At 46.2% G+C, this 20,183-nt stretch overlaps 1 pseudogene; it reads left to right on the top strand.

The window, feature by feature from the left end:
• Positions 1 to 20,183, top strand: part of LOC112070293 (zinc finger FYVE domain-containing protein 9-like) — a 50,965-nt pseudogene that overhangs the window by 22,947 nt on the left and 7,835 nt on the right.

Raw genomic sequence — 20,183 nt, 5'->3', positions numbered from 1 at the left:
TAGTGCCCCCTAATGGGCATGATGCCTCTGGGAGTCTCTAGTGCCCCCCTATGGGCATGATGCCTCTAGTGCCCCCCTATGGCATGATGCTATCTGGGAGTCCCTAGTGCCCCCTATGGGCATATCCCTCTGGGAGTCTCTAGTGCCCCCTATGGGCATGATGCCTCTGGGATCTCATGTGCCCTATGGCAGATGCCTCTGGGAGTCTCTTGCCCTATGGCATGATGCCTCTAGTGCCCCCTATGGGCATGATGCCTCTAGTGCCCCCTATGGGCATGATGCTCTGGGGTTCTAGTGCCCCGTGTCTCTAGTGCCCCTATGGGCATGATGCCTCTGGGGCTCTAGTGCCCCCTATGGGCATGATGCCTCTGGAGTCTCTAGTGCCCCTATGGGCATGATGCTCTTAGTGCCCCTATGGCAATGAGCCTCTGGGTCTCTAGTGCCCCCTATGGGCATGATGCCTCTAGTGCCCCTATGGGCATGATCCTGGGAGTCTCTAGTGCCCCCTATGGCATGATGCCTCTGGGAGTCTCTAGTGCCCCTATGGGCATGATGCCTCTGGAGTCTCTAGTGCCCCCTATGCATGATGCCTCTGGGATCTCTAGTGCCCCCTATGGGCATGATTGCCTCTAGTGCCCCCCTATGGGCTGATGCCTCTAGTGCCCCCTATGGGCATGATCCTCTAGTGCCCCTATGGGCATGATGCCTCTAGTGCCCCTATGGGCATGATGCCTCTAGTGCCCCCTATGGGCATGATGCCCCTAGTGCCCCTATGGGCATGATGCCTCTGGGAGTCTCTAGTGCCCCCCTATGGCATGATGCCTCTGGAGTCTCTAGTGCCCCCTATGGGCATGATGCCTCTGGAGTCTCTAGTGCCCCCTATGGCATGATGCCTCTGGAGTCTCTAGTGCCCCTATGGGCATGATGCCTCTAGTGCCCCCTATGGGCATGATGCCTCTAGTGCCCCCTATGGGCATGATGCCTCTAGTGCCCCCTATGGGCATGATGCCTCTGGGAGTCTCTAGTGCCCCCTATGGGCATGATGCCTCTGGGAGTCTCTAGTGTCCCCTATGGCATGATGCCTCTGGGAGTCTCTAGTGCCCCCCTATGGGCATGACGCCTCTGGGAGTCTCTAGTGCCCCCTATGGGCATGATGCCTCTGGGAGTCTCTAGTGCCCCCTATGGGCATGATGCCTCTGGGAGTCTCTAGTGCCCCCTATGGGCATGATGCCTCTGGAGTCTCTAGTGTCCCCCTATGGCATGACGCCTCTGGGAGTCTCTAGTGCCTTACTTATAACAGTTCTAGTGTGTGTAGGATCTATAGCAGGGCTGTCCAACACTGTTCCTGGAGAGATACCCTCCTGTAGGTTTTAACTCCAACCCTGTTCCTGGAGAGAGACCCTCCTGTAGGTTTATACTCCAACCCTGTTCCTGGAGAGAGACCCTCCTGTAGGTTTTAACTCCAACCCTGTTCCTGGAGAGAGACCCTCCTGTAGGTTTTAACTCCAACCCTGTTCCTGGAGAGCTACCCTCCTGTAGGTTTATACTCCAACCCTGTTCCTGGAGAGAGACCCTCCTGTAGGTTTTAACTCCAACCCTGTTCTGGAAGAGAGACCCTCCTGTAGGTTTTCTGTCCAACCTTTACGGAACATACCTGATTCAGCTAGTTAACATGTTGGTGAGCAGCACTAAATTAAGGACTGAACCTCCAGGATGGTAGCTCTTCAGTAAGCAGGTTGGGCCACCCTGACCTGTATCTTTCTTTATATTTTACAACTGGGACGATGAAACCTGTCTATTGGTGGCATTATACTGTCTATGTGGGCTGGCTTGAATATCTCGGAGATGAGAGGGCTAGTCAATAGGTTGATGAATCCTGTACTAGTTGGTACTAGATACTGTACGTCTGTAATGTACAGTCAGTTGGCGACTTGGTGTTATATTTTGGATGTACTAAGTAAAAGCAGAGTCCTGCGTCTTGCCGTTTGAGTGTATTAATCTCTAAGCTTCTCACATGGAATTATGCCGAGGAACAGAGTTAGTTTTCACTTGTCAAATCTGCTGCTGCCTGCAGGGGATTCAAAAGAACAGTTGATATCCTTCCTCTTCCTCTCAACTCTTCCTCCCCCTCTTCACTGATCCTGTCTCCTCCCTCCTATCCTCTCTGCTCATCTCCCCTCTTCCTCTCTCCTCTTCTCATCTCCTGTATCCTCCTTCTGTACATCTTGTACCCCTATATGGACATTATTTTTTTGCATCCAAAGACCATTGAAGCTGTGAGCTGTGTATTCACTCCTTAATTGCTAAATTAAAGTAGTTTTTATTTTATTTAAAAAATATATTTACCCACTTTCTCCCCAATTTCGTGATATCCAATTAGAAGTTACGATCTTGTCTCATTGCTGCAACTCCCCAACGGACTCGGGAGAGACAAAGGTCAAGAGCCGTGGCCTGCCAAGCCGCACTGCTTCTTGACACATTGCCCACTTAACCCGGAAGCCAGCCGCACCAATGTGTTGGAGGAAACACCTTCCAACTGACGACCGAAGTCAGCTTGCAGGCGCCCGGCCCGCCACAAGGAGTAGCTAGAGCATGATGAGCCAAGGAAATCCCTCCGGCAAAACCCTCCCCTAACCCAGACGATGCTGCGCCAAATAAAAGGAGTTTTAACACTTAAACTCTTCTATTCTCTCCAACTGGGCCATTCGTTCTTCACCTCTCCTCTTCTTCACTTCTCCTCCTCCTCCCTCCCTCTCCTTTTCTTCTAACCCATGTTCTCCTCCATCTCCTCCTTCTTTCCTCCCTCCCTCTCCTTCCCTCCCTCCCTCCCTCCCTCTCCTCTCCTCTTCTAACCCATGTTCTCCTCCTCCCCTCCAGGTAATGTCCTGACCCACCTGGGCCATTCGTTCTTCACCCAGAGTTTCCTTGGCAGCAGGGAGCATGGAGGTTTCCTCTACGTCACTCCGTCTTTCCAGTCCCTCCAGGACCTGATGCTCCCCAACCCCCCCTACCTGTTCGGGGTGTTACTGCAGAAGTGGGAGACCCCCTGGGCCAAGATGTTCCCCATCAGACTCATGCTGCGTCTGGGCGCCGAGTACAGATGTGAGTACGGAGGGATGGGTTGGGAAGGGTTGGTTTGGTTTGGGTTAGCTTTGGGATGGGTTGGTTTGGGTTAGCTTTGGGATGGGTTGGTTTGGTTTAGCTTCGGGATGGGTTGGTTTGGGTTAGCTTTGGGATGGGTTGGTTTGGGTTAGCTTTGGGATGGGTTGGTTTGGGTTAGCTTTGGGATGGGTTGGTTTGGGTTTTTGGATGGGTTGGTTTGGGTTACGCTTTGGGGATGGGTTGGTTTGGGTTATGCTTTGGGATGGGTTTGGTTTGGGTTAAGGCTTTGGGATGGGTTGGTTTGGGTTAGCTTTGGGGATGGATGGGTTTGGTTTGGGTGGTTAGTTTTGGGTATGTTTGGGTTAGTTTTGGTATGGTTGGTTTTGGGTTAGTTTTGGTTAGCTTTGGGTTGCATTTATTTAAATGTTTTAATTTGGAGGCGCTTGGGCACTATTTAATGTACAACTCTGTAATTGTTCGAGTTCCTGAAATGTTTTCTGTTTCATGCCCTACTGAACCTGGTGGTTGTGTGTTTCAGTCTACCCCTGCCCTCTGTTCAGTGTGCGCTTCAGAAAACCCTGTTTGGAGAGACAGGTCACACCATCATGACCTGCTAGTGGTAAGAATCATGGCTTCACTTCTGCTGTATCACTCATACAGCTCTGGGATCAGGCGAACAGAGTTTATTTTTAATTTTGATGTGCTATAATGTTATTACTTTACTCTACACGGACTTTTGTAACTGCCAGTACACACGTTGCTCATGGTTATCTGACTATGTTATAGGCTGTAGACTTGTTCATTTATCAGACTAGATACTGTATGTTATATGGCTATGATATAGACTGTAGACTTGTTCATTTACAGACTAGATACTGTATGTTATCTGGCTATGCTATAGACTGTAGACTTGTTCATTATAGCAGACTAGATACTGTATGTTATCTGGCTATGATATAGACTGTAGGCTTGTTCATTTAGCAGACTAGATACTGTATGTTATCTGGCTATGCATATAGACTGTAGACTTGTTCATTTATCAGACTAGATACTGTATGTTATCTGGCTATGCTATAGACTGTGACTTGTTCATTTATCAGACTAGATACTGTATGTTATCTGGATGATATAGACTGTAGACTTGTATTTTCAGATGATTGATCACTGTACTGATGTTATCTGGCTATGATATAGACTGTAGACTTGTTCATTTATCAGACTAGATACTGTATTTATCTGGCTATGATATAGACTGTAGACTTGTTCATTTAGCAGACTAGATACTGTATGTTATCTGGCTATGATTAGACTGTAGGCTTGTTCATTTATCAGACTAGATACTGTATGTTATCTGGCTATGATATAGACTGTAGGCTTGTTCATTTATCAGACTTAGATACTGTATGTTATCTGGCTATGATATAGACTGTAGGCTTGTTCATTTATCAGACTAGATACTGTATGTTATCTGGCTATGATATAGACTGTAGACTTGTTCATTTAGCAGACTAGAAACTGTATGTTAATCTGGCTATGATATAGACTGTAGGCTTGTTCATTTATCAGACTAGATACTGTATGTCATCTGGCTCTGATATAGACTGTAGGCTTGTTCATTTATCAGACTAGATACTGTATGTTATCTGGCTATGATATAGGCTGCAGGCTTGTTCATTTATCAGACTAGATACTGTATGTTATCTGGCTATGATACAGGCTGCAGGCTTGTTCATTTAGCAGACTAGATACTGTATGTTATCTGGCTATGATATAGGCTGCAGGCTTGTTCATTTAGCAGACAAGATATGATTATAAGTCCTGTGACATTATTGAATATGATTTTATAATAAGAATATAATTGAACTTAGAGTAGCTGAATAAAATAGAAAGGATTTTTTTCCCATATCAGGAGCGAGTGCACGTATGTTGAGCGTAAAATCGGTCCAAAGCGCTAGATTTAGTTATTTGTCAACTTTAGTTGTGAATGATACAGACCTTTTGAATGTCTTGGAAATCAGAACATATTTAGTTAGCATAATGCAACTATAGGCTATTGGTATTTTGGGGAAATGCGCAAAAAAAAACTTGTGCTCTGCTCCTGTGCAGCTGTTCTCTCATCAAGTGATCATACAGGCTATGTGGACACCCCTTCAAAGTGGTGGATTCGGGCTATTTCAGCCACACCCGTTTCTGACAGGTGTATAAAATCGGGTGAAAATCCATGCAATCTCCATAGACAAACATTTGGCAGTAGAATGGCTTTACTGAAAGAACTCAGTGACTTTCAACGTGGCACTGTCATTGGATGCCACCTTTCCAACAAGTCAGTTTGTCAACATTTCTGCCCTGCTCGAGCTGCCCCTGGGTCAACTGTAAGTGCTGTTATTGTGAAGTGGAAACGTCTAGGAGCAACAACGGCTCAACCACGAAGGGGTAGGCCACACAAGCTCACAGAACAGGACTGCCGAGTGCTGAAGCAAGTAGCTTGTAAAAAATCGTCTTTCCTCGGTTGCGACACACAGATGTTTTACACTGTTTTAACCTGCTGCTAAGCTTCTTTCACAGTCAGGGGAGTTTTTAAAAGCACGATACTGTTTTGATCATAAGTGTTTTTGATGTGATTTTTCTATTGCATTTGCATTAACGTCAGAGTGGTTAGAGGGACAATAGAGCCCTGAGTACCAGGCCATTAGGACCTGATGGAGGAAGAAAGAGGAGAGGGAAGGGAGGGAAGAAGGAGGAGGAGAACATGGGTTAGAGGAGAGGGAGGGAGGGAGGGAAGAAGGAGAGGGAGGAGGAGAACATGGTTAGAAGAAAGCGAGGAGAGCGGAGGGAGGGAAGAAGGAGGAGACCCATGCGCGGTTAGAGGAAAGGAAGAAGGGAAGAAGGAGGAGAGGGAGATGAGAAGTAAAGGAAGAGGAGAGGTGAAGATGGAGGGACAATAGAGCCCTGAGTACCAGGCCATTAGGACCTGATGGAGGGACAATAGAGCCCTGAGTACCAGGCCATTGGGGACCCGATGGAGGGACAATAGAGCCCTGAGTACAGGCCATGGCCAATCCGATGGAGCCCGGGGACAATAGAAGCCCTGAGTACCAGGCCATTAGGAACTGATGGTAAGTTAGTAAGTTGGGTTATTACCACACCACATGTCCTAGGAGATTATCGTGACTCAACGGTCACGTGGAATTTACTGCGGTGTCATGACGATAATGTTTATATACCCATGGTGATTATTATTGGACCCTGCTGGTCATCGCTATGAACACGATCTGGCCTTAATGGCCCAGTGTTCTGTTTATAATCTCCCCACCCGACACAGCCAGAAAGAGAACAGGTCACCCCTCAGAGCCTGGTTCCTCTCTAGGTATCTTCCTAGGTTCCTGCCTTTCTAGGGAGTTTTTCCTAGCCACCGTGCTTCTACATCTGCATTGCTTCGCTGTTTGGGGTTTTAGGCGCTGGGTTCTCTTTATAAACACTGACTATCTGCTGATGTAAAAGGGCTTTATAAATACATTTGTTCGATTGAAGGGTCTATATAATATAATGTAACTACCAGTACACTGTTGCCATGGTGAAGGGTCTATATAATATAATGTAACTACCAGTACATGTTGTCCCCCATGGGTGAAGCGGTCACCCATAATACCTCTAATTGTAACTACCAGTAACGTCCTCGCCCATGGTTGGAAAGGGTCTATATACGACTGATAACTGGTAACTACCAGTACATGTTGCCACTGGTGAAGGGTCCCTACTATAATATAATGTAACTACCAGTACATGTTTGCCATGGGGAAGGTCCCTTATAATCTATATGTAACTACCAGTCACATGTTGCCGATGGTGAACGGGTCTAGTTAATATAACCTCCGTAACTACCGAGCACAATGTTTCCAATGGTGAAGGGGCCTATATACCCACTGTTAACTACCCGCAGTACATGTTGCCATGGTGAAGGGGTCTATATATATAATGTAACTCCAGTACATGTTGCCACTCGCCGCGTCGCACCGGGTCCCTATAGTAATGTATCTACAGGACTTCTGTAACTACCAGTACACGTTGTCCATGGTGAAGGGTCTGGTGGTGGACATGGAGGTGAAGAAGACCTGCATCAAGATCCCCAGCAACCGATACAACGAGGTGAGGCTGTCAATCAATCATATTGCTTCCTAGTGAGGGGTTCTGCCAATCACTAGTCACCACGGTCCTAAAACCAGAGACAAACCAACATTATGTACAGTCGCCTGGAATCCACACTGAATATTGTTTCACTGATTCGGTCTGGACCCGCCTTCATTGATACTGGTGTAGTATAACCATGATGTTTAGTGTGCTACAGAAGACTTGACTCCCTGTAAGGTTTGGAAATGTGTGGTTTCTCTGCTTGGCTACGGCCACCCTAACAGATGGGAACCCAGTGATTTGACCCTTGGAACGTTTTGACAACAGACTGAGAGCTTTAACACAGTCAGTGACTCAAACACTCAAGATTCTCACTTTTTTATTTCTGCCATGTGAACGACAGGAGAAATGACGAAGTCAGTCACATAGACCAGGATTTCTCCAATATTATTGTATTTTCCTCAATGTACCTCATCAAAATGGAACCTATTTCATCTAAAACAACAAACTGATTTGTGGAAACTTCAACCATAAGGATTATGTTACCACATTGGTGTACTGAACAGACAACCTTGTCACAACTAGTAGCCTTCTGACCACAACCTCCTGACTACAACTAGTGGCCTCCTGACTAGTGGCCTCCTGGTCACAACTAGTAGCCTTCTGACCACAACCTCCCGACTACAACCCCCTCCTGCGTCACTTTATACCTAGAATCACATGGGTTATTAGTCTCCCTGTGACCGCTGATAACGTCAGAACAAAGTTGACTACGTCTTTGCAAGCAAGTTTCAAATGAGACCGAATACAATATGGTTAAATAAAAGGTTAAATAAAATACAAAAAAATAATGTTTCCTCATTAGGAAAGCATCATGTCTCTTCCTTATCAACTTCAGCCAATGAGCTGAAGGCACACTAAGGCAATTCCACCACGCTTTCTGATTAACCTATGGGATCACTCATGCAATAATCACTTCCCTTTCTGTCAACCAATGGGCATAAATCTAGGAGCATTTCATGTTAAAATTATCACCTCGTCTCTCACTTGCTGTTTTTCCCAGCAACATTCTTCCACCTCCCACCAGCAGCATAATAATAACCTGAAGGTCTGTCATCTGAACCTCGATCTCCAGCATAGGACAACCGGTCATCAGGACCTCGTTCTCCAGCATAGGACAACCTGTCATCTGAACCTGGTTCTCCAGCATAGGAGGGCAACCTGTCATCTGAACCTGGGTTCTCCCAGCATAGGCACCTGTCATCCTTTGAACCTGGTTCTCCAGCATAGGCACCTGTCATCTGAACCTTGTTCTCCAGGCATAGGAACCGGTCATCTGAACCTGGTTCTCCAGCATAGGACAACCGTCATTCAGACCTCGTCTCAGCATAGGGCACCCCTGTCATCTAGAACCTGCCGTTCTCCAGCATAGGGCAACCGGTATCTGAAGACCTGGTGTCTCCAGGCATAGGAAAAGGGGCCCGGCATCAGAACCTGGTTCAAACCGAGCATAGGACAACCGGTCATCAGAACCTGGTTCTCCAGCATAGGAAATACCCTTCCGGTCAGGTCAGAACCTGGTTCTCCAGCATAGGACAACCCGCCGGTCATCTGAACCTGGTTCTCCAGCATAGGACAACCGGTCATCTGAACCTGGTTCTCCAGCATAGGGCAAACCGGTCATCTGAACACTGGTTCTCCAGCATAGGACAACCGGTCATCAAGAACCTCGTTCTCCAGCAATAGGACAACCGGTCATCAGAACCTGCGTTCTCCAGCATAGGGACACCGGTCATCTGAACCTGGTTCTCCACCGCAGTAGGGCAACCTGTGCATCTGAACCTTGGTTTCTCCAGCATAGGACAACGCTGGTCATCAGAAACCTGGTTCTCCAGCATAGGACAACCGGCTCATCAGGACCTGGTTTCTCCAGCATAGGACAAACCGGTCATCAGAACCTGGTTTTCTCCAGCATAGGACAACCGGTCATCTTGAACCTCGTTCTCCAGCATAGGACAACCTGTCATCTGAACCTCGTTCTCCACGCATAGGGACAACCCTGTCATCTGAACCTGGTTCTCCAGCATAGGAAACTCCTTCATTGAACCTACCTTCGTGTTTTCCAGCATAGGACAACCTGTCAATCAGCATCTGGCTCAGAGCGACCATTCCTCAGAGACGAAAGCCTACCCCCAAACTATTCAATACACATTCCAATGTCTGTTGGATAGTTACAGATTGGACTAATGAACAATCAGATTGTCTGCCCAGCTGATGCAGGTATTTATCAGGCTTGACCAGGCTATAACAAGCTAACAGACTTTTACCAGGTGCATAAACAATTATGATACTAATGTGTTATATTCTGGTCCCCCCCCATCCCCTCGAAGGCTGATGTAGTTACCAGGTAGCTATTAACAGATTTATCTACAAGGTTATTAACAGCCTGAAACAACTGATTACCAGACTTGAACAGACTTATGAACAGGACTTATGAACAGTTGAAGACAAGGTTGAATGGACCAAGACTATGAACAGGTGAGTGATGAGACAGTTAGTAACGTCTTTATATTCCCTGCAGGCTGATGAAGGCGATGAGACAGTCCAACGAACACTGTCCTGCGCTTGGGGGCGTGTTTAACGGCGAGGCAGGCGCGACTCCCACCTGGTGTGTAATTCAGGAACGACGACGGAAACTACCAGACACAGGCCATCAAATCGACCACCAAGCACGCAAAGGTGTACACAACCACAATTACCCACCACACACAAACAACAACAACACACACAACACACCAACACCTTTGGACATGGGGAGTCATGTCATAGTTTAATCACTGGACTAATAAAAACCATGAATCAATATTTTATTGTTTGTCTTCCAGTGACCGGCGCCTGCTTCTTTGTGTTCAGTGGTTCTCTGAAAGCCAGCGTGCTGGATACCTGGCCAAGCCAGCATCGTGGAAAGGTGTACCAACATCCTACAATATCTCCAAAATATAGAGACTGCATTTTCAATTCAACTTTTATTTATCCCGTCAGGGGGAATTTAAGAAGGACTGATAATGTCAGAGCACACACAGTGTGTATGTGTGTTTAGGTTGGGTTTTTCAAACTCGGGAGGGGCCTGAGAAATAGACCAATTTTAAGGTGAGGCACATTTGGAACGCCGTTTTGGGTCTTTGGTGTCATAAAGATGCACGTCATTATAATACTATTTTGATGCATAAATAAGCTTTTAATTTGACACGTCAAATAACACAGTTCTATTATAGAATGTTGTGTGTTGTGAATTTGCACGTGCAAACCAAGTGCCACCACTACTATCAGTAGCGCTGTGAAAGATGTACAAAACAAAGTAGCAAACAATCACATACTGGGCCACGAACTATGTGTTCAAATACCGTGTTGATGAAATAGACCAATTATAAGGGTGAGGCACATGGGCTACTAACAGGTTACTACACAACAAACACTTTATGTATACTGTCGCTAAGGAAGAGTTAATAACTGTGCGCTAAGGAAGTAATACTGTCGCTAAGGAAGTAATACTGTCGCTAAGGAAGTATACTGTCGCTAAGGAATGAAACTGTCGCTAAGGAAGTAAAACTGTCGCTGTGAACGAAAGAATACTGATCGCTAAGGAAGTAAATACTGTCGATAAGGAGAGGCCGGGAATACTGTCGTAGAGGAAGTTATACTGTCGCTGATTAGGAGATATGTAGTTGTAGATATCGTGTCGGCTAGGATGAGGTAATAGCTGTCGTAAGGAGATGAAATACTGTGACCGGACTGAAGTAGAGTAATACGTGTCGGCTAAGGATATTGGGAGGTTGAATACTGCTCACGCACTAAGGAACGTAAATCGAGAGGCCGTGTCGCCTAAGGGTAGTACATTATCTGTCTGCTAAGGGAATAGATGTTGAATAGCTGTGTGCTAAGGACGGTGTAGTAATGTGGGAACATATCTCCTGGGAGCGATTCATTACATAATTTTTATTTGGTGTCAGTGTGCGCATAAATAAAGACATTTCTGAGACCACATTTTGTTGAAGGTTGAGGTGCAGCGGCTCGGTTTTGTTTAGGTGAAACTTGGCTTTGGGGCATCTAAATCTTTGATCCAGAGATCTGGCATCGCGTGGATTTATGGTCCGGTGAACTACAGAAGAAAGAAGAAAAAAATAAGGATAAATACGACACAGGAGCCATCCATTTGGAATAGGCAAGGTGTAGTGGGGGTGGGGGTGAGTGTGGTAATCGTGTGAGGTAGGCGCGGGGTTCTCTTGTTGCACACGGAGGCTTTCAAGTACCATCGGAGTGTTCCATTCCAAAGGCGACTCATTTGTGAGATTTAGCTCGATTTGACCAACTTGTATGTGTCTGTTTGATGCTTATGGCCGGATTGGAGCACCGGCGGAGGTACTCTTTTTTATCGTGATTAAGTTTTCGTCATTCGTGGGTGAGAGGAGGATATATGAAGGAGGAGTTTGCGGCAGGTAGGTATTGTCGACTTTAGAGGTGAGAGCAGATTTGGTACGACTTGGCTAGTTCTAATGACATTTTGGAAATGTCGGTCAAGTTCATAAGTATACTCGTAGATATGGGGATGGTCATTCTATCTTTGGGCCAATAGACCTTGAGCGCCTTCATATGGATGGGTGCCTTCTCTACCCAATCAGGAACACCCTAGGCAGACACCCAACATGGGACAGAAACACCATTCTTCCGAAGACTTCCCGTAAACGCTATAGCCGGAAATTGGGTACTGATTCCAGGGTGCACGTAAGGAAGTGTCCACAACACTTTGAGCGCAGCACGAGATACGCTCGAACAGCGCAATAACACGCGTCACGCATTTCTACCGCACGTGGTATTTCAGTAGCCAGCTGGGCCAGCAAAAAAACTAGCGAGGGCCGAGAAACACTTTTAGGCTGAGACTGCGACGGTTGAACGGCTACCTGCTACTTCTTTGGAAAGGCGTGCCGTGATATCAACGAAGAGTCATCATATGGAGTACATAGGTCTTGTTCGCTGTGTGTCGTTCAATGTAGCACTAAGAGTTGACATTATCTGGTTTTTTTTTGTTGACATTCCTCTTGGCGCGAGAGCTGAATAATGTGACACGGGATAAGTGTTTGTTTCACACTAAGAGAGAGTTGGGTGGTGTTTTGAGGAGATGTGCTCAATTATTAACGGGTGGAGGCTGGCCCAGGGGAAAAATTGACGGGATCGGCCGCACTTGCCAAATTACAGTGGAGTGTGATGTTGTTTGGGCAAATTATTGATTGGGAGGATTCGGGATCCTCGCTGCCACTCGTGGGTACATGGGTTTGACAATCTTTGTAGGCTTCTCGGTGCTGTATCAGCTAGTGTCTATCCGTTCCAGTCTCCTTTTCTCCAGGCGAGTCGAGCGCAACTCAGTGCCCTATTGGCATATGTATGTGGTTTTGGTAGTTGACGGATTATGTGTGGTGGGATAGTATACATGACCAGACAGGGGATTAGGCTTCAGACTACCCCTGCCATAGTGCTCGGATAGTTGTGCCATGGAGATGTGGTGGATGAAAACGAGCCGATCAGGAACAGCAGTCCCCATAGCCTGAATGATAAGGTGGTGTGACTGTGTCGTGTGTGTCGATGAGATCAGAGCGGAATATCATAGTTTTCCCCTGTACGCGCTAGATGCGGTCATATTGACCTCATAGTGTGTGTTGACAAGCAGGGAACAGTTCTTTCGCCCTGCGACAGCACATATTGGTGGGATGGGTTATAGAACATTACATGTTGTGTGTATTGCGATGTCACACTCAGCCAAGGATACGCAGTATTCAAGTCGCAATGCCTGCCCAGAGTAGGTGGTGTCTGGAAACGATTTAAAAAAAGTGTGTGATGGACGAGGAGAAAGGGAGAAGTATCATGATGCCCTCATAGTCCGCAGATCGCAGGATAAGGCTGTGATGTGGTGCTTAGTGTCTGTTGTTGATGACCTACTGAGGAAGTCAGTGCCCAGGCTCCTAGCCCAGTAGAGTGGTGGTGATAGAGGCTTGATTGTGTCGTTGAGGAATAACATGGGGCTCATCATCTGTAGCTTCTTTTTTCTTTTGAGGTTGCGCGAGGCTGGGGAATGTGGCGAAGCGAATGCGAGGAGAGCCCACCTCTTTAAGCGTAGTGATACTACGCAGCTCGTCTGCGGCGTTTGCTGAGGTTCGGGTGACTCCTGCTGGCTCTTAACTGCTGGTCACCAATTCCTACTAGGAGCCATGCACTACGTTTCATGCCCACTCGCGGAGATCTCATGAGAGTAGAGGCTTTAAAAGATTTGTGTGATATGCATGGTGGTGGTGGTGTTGCCGACTTTAGTGCCACGAGCTGTCTCTCAAAACAAATATGCAACATCAAAGAAGGACATCTACATAATAGTACATTAAGGCCACCCAGAGTTGATAGAAGAACATCAAATATTTACAGTAACTTTGATGTGGACTGATTTCCATGTCTTAGCTAGAAGTGTAGTTCGTCAGAGTCGACTAATCTTACTGGGAAAGGCTTTGTTATATCTTCCAACGAAGAGAAATTTATAGATAAAAAGGTATCCGGTTGCTCAGTGTGCCATAAAGATTACCACAAGGTTGAGAATCGCAGTAATTCTGATACATGAGTGTCGTTTGGAAATGGGAATCACTTGGGCTAACTTTGAATAGCATGTGCAAAAAGAAGACACGGGCTAAGCGTTACCCTGTGCTATACTCCAGATCAGGCAATAGTGGTGGCTTCGTGTTTTATATCCTGTTTATTCTCTGTCCTTCTCGAATACTTGGATAGTACTTCTCGTGATGTTTTTCCCTCGTCCGCTACAGTCGCTATATCTCATGTGTGTATAATGTGGCTCAGGGACTTGTTCCAACAATAGTATTAGGATTGCCTCTAAGATTTTTCTTCTAGTCCAATTAAAGTAGCCGGCCTCTGGGCTGTACGCTCCTCTGATTAACCTAGAGTGAGTGGGTTGTCAGATGATTTAGATTCCTTGCTCTTTATGTGGTAGGCTGGCTTATATATAGCTAACTGTAGTGATTATTTGCAGTGATTAATATTGCGTGTCTCTGTGATCTCATCTCCTTTGTCTGGGTACGTGACCTCAATTGTTAGTTTGCTTTTAAAGTCTTCGTGTACTAGTTTCTTATTACTGATGTGCTCTTCGAGACTATAATAGTTTACTACTTACCATGTATCGACTCGGCACGGGGAGCTAATTTGACTTGCTTCTGGAGCGACAGTGGATGTTCGTAGTGTGTTCTATTTCTTGTGGACGTTTAGGGCGCTTAACGGTATTACTATAGCTCGTGTCGATGTATTCGAGAGATTCATTGTAGATATGAATTCGTCTCTGTAAGCGACCAAGTCGTCTTCATTTCCGCTTTTTAATGGCGCGGACATCTCTTATTCACTGCTACGGGTCCAGCATGCTAGGGCTAATATTGCGGGTCTCACGTTAAGACGATAATTCTCAGTGCTGGCCTTCAGGCGGATCAAGCTAATCTGTTACCTTGTCGCCTCCTCTTTGATGCGTCTGTGGGTTTTTATACCTTCGAGATTTTGTCGGCACTATGTTTTCTGCCCGCTGCAGCCTTGCTTTCTCCCTCCTGGAGTGTTGTGATTTGGGGAGAAACAGCAGACGAAGTTTGTGATGACGTGATATGGGAGGAACAATTGAGTGGGGGTGTTGCGCGCGAAGTGATTCTTCAATACTCATACTTTGCCACTTCCGCATGACTTTGAGAGATAGTTGACTTCTCCTTAGCTTCGCAGTATTTACTTTCCCATTAGGCGCACCGGTGGTATGTATTGACTTCTCGTTATCGCACGCAGTTACTTTCACTCTGCGTTTCTATGCGGCTGAGAGTGTGAGTGTTTTTCTATGCGGATCACAGTTGGTGTTGTGTTATGTGGGTGAAAAGTGGTTTAGGTAAGCACGATTTCTGTACGCTTCCCACACTACGTACTCTCAGTGTTGGTTTGTAAAGTTACTTGAGGTATTCAGTCGCAGGACACTCTCTCGGTATTTGAACACACAGGATGGCCCAGTATAGTCGTAGGTGTAGTTGCGACTACTATTGGATTTTTACGGATGGTTATCCTATTTTCTTCCGAATATCTCTTATCGTTGAGTGCTGTCAACGGTGAGGTAGTTGTGTTGTTGAGTGCGTTATGGACACTCTTGTGCGCACAATCCAAACAGTAAATCATACAGTTAAAAGAGCTCATATACTTATAAGTCCGGATATCTGATGTATACATCTATCGTAGTTCTAAAATTTAATAAGTGACGTCTCGATTGTGTTATTTTTATTGTGCGATTTACTTTTATAGATAGGTATCTGTTTTACACTTAATATGATCGGTGTGTCGGTCTCGTTATTTTCTTCTGATTCTGACCCTTCTAACGTCCATAGAAGACTCCCAAAGATCGGCGTTCTCTATCACCAGGGATGCTTCTTGCTGTCGCACGCGCATTATATCCATCAGATATTGCATCTAGATGGCATGTGGGGCGCCTTTCGTGGCCGCGAGGATTGAGTGCAACTCGTTCCTTATATGATGACCATAAAAATCCCGTCACAATTACAACACTGTGGTTGTAGACTCGTGACGTTAACTATTATTCCAGCTCCTTACTATAGTGGATTTCGTCCCTTCGACGGTGTGTATAAGTGTAACGGAAGCCTCCGAATCGGTGATAAAATCCAGTTTTCTTAATTATGGGATGAGCTAAGTGAGTAAGGTAGAGATGATGTTATGCCTCTCGGCACGCTCGCGCCATGATCGAGGTTCAACATTGGCAAGAGAACATCCCTAAGAACGACAGAGCATCTTGCTCAATTCAGGATTAGATCCAAGATACCTGGATACAATAAACTGGCAAAGGCCAGGAGCTGCCTGGCGTAAGTTGCGCACAAAGTTACCTGGACTCAGGGCTATATCCTCACAGGAATTATCAGCTCTGTTCTCCCCCAGATACAAAAATGCACTTTACACAATAGTGAATGCGTGAATTATTTCTATTCGTGTTAGTCCTCCCTCTCTTCCTGCTTTGTCTTTATCGCTTCCGCTCAGTGGGTCTCCCTTATCATAGTTCCTTCCATCCCTACCTCATCGTCTCCTCTCCATATAGGTACTAGATATTATCGTGTAGTCTGCTCCTGTGTGTTGTGTGTGTCATCCCAGTAGCTGCTCTGTCGTCTTGTGTGTTCGTTCTGTGTGTGTGTGGTACTACCTTTGCGTGGTATCGCGCTCGGCGTGGATCCTGGCTACTCTCGGTGTCTCTGGTGCGTCCTTCGGGTAGTTCTCGTTCGTCTCCTCTCTTTGCACCAGTGTCATACACAACCTAGTCGCTTGGGCGTGTCTCTGGTGCTCACTTCTCCTGACAGTCTCTCCTCTGATTTATAAATTCTCCACCCAGCCACTCACCCTCTCCTCCAAAATGCTGAGAACGTGGATTGATGTAACCTGTAATGGTGAAGACGATTAGCGAAGTGCAGATTCTCAAATTGTCGCACTTATTGCAAGTTCATAGAGCAGAGGGCACTAATAAGGCCTGTTTTACCTCGCCCTGTATTCTAAGTCGCTCTGCGTGGTTCCTGGAGCCCCTGTGTTAAAGTTCCACCTAAGTTAGTTTCCTTGGCCTTGCTTGTATAACCCTGTGTATCCGGCCTCGTTGTCCTCTGATGTTTCTCAACGGGCCGCTGTTTTACATGCGCTCTCCTGTTTTACAGACCCTGTATAGTCTGCCTCTGGGTGTTTTCTACATGCACGCTCTGTTCTTAGGTGCTCACCTGTATATATCAGGCACGCCTGTTTAAACCCTGTGTTATCAGGCTTGTTTAAAACCCTTAGTGTTCAGGCCCTTGTTTAAAGTTGCCCTGTTTTGCTTGGAGCCCTGAGTGTTAAGGCGGTGGTGTTAGTGCATTCGCGCGCTCTTGTCTTATAGGTCACCTGACGTTCCGGCCCTGTTTAAGCACTGGCCTTCCTGGCCTGTTTATTAACACTGTGATATACGGTCCTTGTTATTTTAAAACCTGTGGTTAGTTTCCCAGCCCCTGTTGGTTTAAAACCATTCAGTGTGCTTTCAGGGCGGCCTGTTTCTTATGGCGCCCTGGTGGTTTCAGGGCGCGGTGGTTATCAAGAACCACTGTGTTCAGGCCCTGGTTTTGTTTACCAAGGACCTTGTTCTTCAGGCTGTTCTTATAAGCCGCCTGTTCGTGGTCTGTGCGACTGTGTTACTAAGCCTGTGGATGGTGTACGTAGGCAACTGTGTGTATGTACCCGTGGTGCTTCAAGGCCTCTGCTTTTTAGACCCTTGGTGAGTCTGGCCTCTGATTTAGCATCCGCTGGTTTTCAGAGGCGCCTGTTTGAAGCCTCCTTGTGTTCGCCGCCCTGTTTTAAGAGCCTCCGTGGAGTGTTGTCAGGCCGCTGTTGGTAACGCCTGTGGTGGACCCAGAGCCTTGTTTTTAGGAAGCCCTTCTGTTTCGAGGCCCTGGTTTTATCGGTTCCTAGTGTTAACAGACACACTGTTTGACGCCGCGTTGGGTATCACGCCCATTGCTCTTATCGGCTCCTTGTGGTTCAGGCCGCTGATTTCAAGCTTCTCTGTTCTACAGGGCATTTTGTTTAAACATCTGTGTCACTCAGCCTCTAGATTGTGAAGCGGTGTAGTTATCAGGGCTCCTGTGTTGTACGCCTGTGCGGAGGCACCTGTTTAAGCTACTGTGTTGTCAGGCCGCTGTATAAGCTTGTAGTGTCAGGCTTGCCCCTGGGTTTAGCTGCGTGTGTCATAGGCCCTAGTTTAACCCCCTGTTTTCCGTCCCTGTTTTAGCCCTGTTTCGGCCCTGTGTTTCAGATGTATCTCGGGTGGTATACATTCCCCTGTTGTTACTCGCCTGTTAGTTCTAGGGCCTCTGGTTTACGCTCATGGTTTCGGCCGTTAGTATTGAAAGCTCTGTCGTTCGGCCCTGTGTTAAGCCGTGTGTTACAGGCCCGTGTTACGCCCGTGATTCAGGCCTAGGTTATTTAACGCTCCGTTGTCTCAGGTGGCCACTGGTGTTGAAGCTCTGTGTTGGGCAGAGTCGGCTGTTTGTGCGTCTTGTCGGTGCCGCGCTGTTTATTAGCCCCCTGATATCCAGCGTCCTTTTGTGTTAAGCTCGTGGTGTGCCGCGGCTGGTGTTAAGCTTCTGTGTTTAGTAGATGGATCTCTGACGCTCAGAGTGCCACTCTTCGTATTTCACATTCTACTTGACACCGATGGTTATGTAAATTGGGTTTTGGGGCTTGTCTGAGCCGAAGCTGTCTGGTCTTTTTTTCATACGTCTGTGGCTGTGATTGGAGCTCGGGGAACGGGGTTAGACAGTGCCGTGCTCTTATTCGGATGGTGGCCAATTCTGGATAGACGCCGTGTGTGACGTAGGTAGGGCTGAATCCGTGGAAGGACGTGGTTCTCTCGTCTAGTCATATAAGAATGCTTAATATCAGGCTGAGATTGTGAAAGATAGGGAGAAAGTGGAGAATGGCTTTATCAATACGAGTGTTTTAGTTAGGAGTGAATAGAGGAGGACGAACGACACTCAGGTGGTCAAACCTATGATGGATTTATATTGGGACATTTGCGGGGAGATGTATGACACTAGCGAGTACTAGCGAGCATGATACACACCCTACACGATCCACGGCACACATGCGACTCGCATTAAGATGTTAATAGTGGCCAATAGCTTCCAGACATCTACAGCCACGCCAGGTGTCTTGGATTGTAGTCGCTGAGTGACATTTGTGTGCTTATTTTGGAGTGTTTCCGGTTTGGATTTTTTCTAAGAATTAATCACGGTTTTCGATTTTATTGTATTGTTTTAGTATAACGCAGCTTGTATCTGCAAGATTAGGTAGTGTGGGGCTGAGCGACAGTGCTGTTATAACACAGATAATAAAGACAATTTCATTAACAAGAGATTATCAAATTGACAATTATAATGATAGTAGGTGACTGCCCCTTACTGCTCATCACTTATTACCTTATTATTTATATCACTAATCTTAGAATCGGTTAAGATAAGAAATTTGAAACTTAATGAATGATGATGTACTGTGTGGACGTTCGCTAGACGTCAGTCTCATCTCATCTCTATATGAGAGTTGCTGGTCTTATGCTGTCTGAAAGAATAAATCTTTTTTGTTTAGTTCTTCAAAGTAAATAAGGCTGTTTGATGGTTGCGAGTGATAAAAACTATCGGAATCACTTAATCATGGTATTTTTTTAAGCTCACGAAGCAACTGCTTTCTGTCGCGCTCTCGATCAAGCGTCTCTTTCTCTCATCTCCGTGTCTGCTCCGTGGGACCAGACAAAAGTACGGGGCCAATGGAGGATATGATGGTCATTTGTTAGTTAATGTCAACATGTTGGTTCTGGTGCGCTAAAATATGTAAATATTTGGGAGTGGGTTGGTATGGGGCCGCTTTGTGTTGGAAACTACAACTCCTCTACTACTTGCACAGTCAGGCTTGATTCTGATTGATCTCCACAGAAACTGCACTTATGTGAGCTCACAGTGAAAAAAGAAGGGAATAGAAAGATATTTTCAAATAGTGTGTGGAAACGACCGTCGGTGCGCCAGGCACTATTAGCCAGGTTGCCCCGTCAAAGGCGACTTCGAGATATGTTTTGGTGCTTGCCCATTAAGCCTCGAATGCACACACATACACAATCCAATGGCTTAAAGCTTACAATCCTTCATTTGTGCTGTTCCTCCGCTTTTATCTTACAATGATGAGAGAGTATGATCAAGAGTAACTTGATGGTCAGAGTGACATGTTCCATTAAAGGCTCATTTTTGTCATGGGAAGTGACCACGCTGGTGTGTTAGGTTGTTTTTTGGTATCAGCTAGTGTATGATTAGTCTTTATTATAT

Source organism: Salvelinus sp. IW2-2015, unplaced genomic scaffold (assembly GCF_002910315.2).
Source record: "Salvelinus sp. IW2-2015 unplaced genomic scaffold, ASM291031v2 Un_scaffold1277, whole genome shotgun sequence".
Lineage (NCBI taxonomy): Eukaryota > Metazoa > Chordata > Actinopteri > Salmoniformes > Salmonidae > Salvelinus > Salvelinus sp. IW2-2015.
Note: the sequence above shows the minus strand (reverse complement) of the source record. Positions and strands in the feature narration are given on the sequence as shown.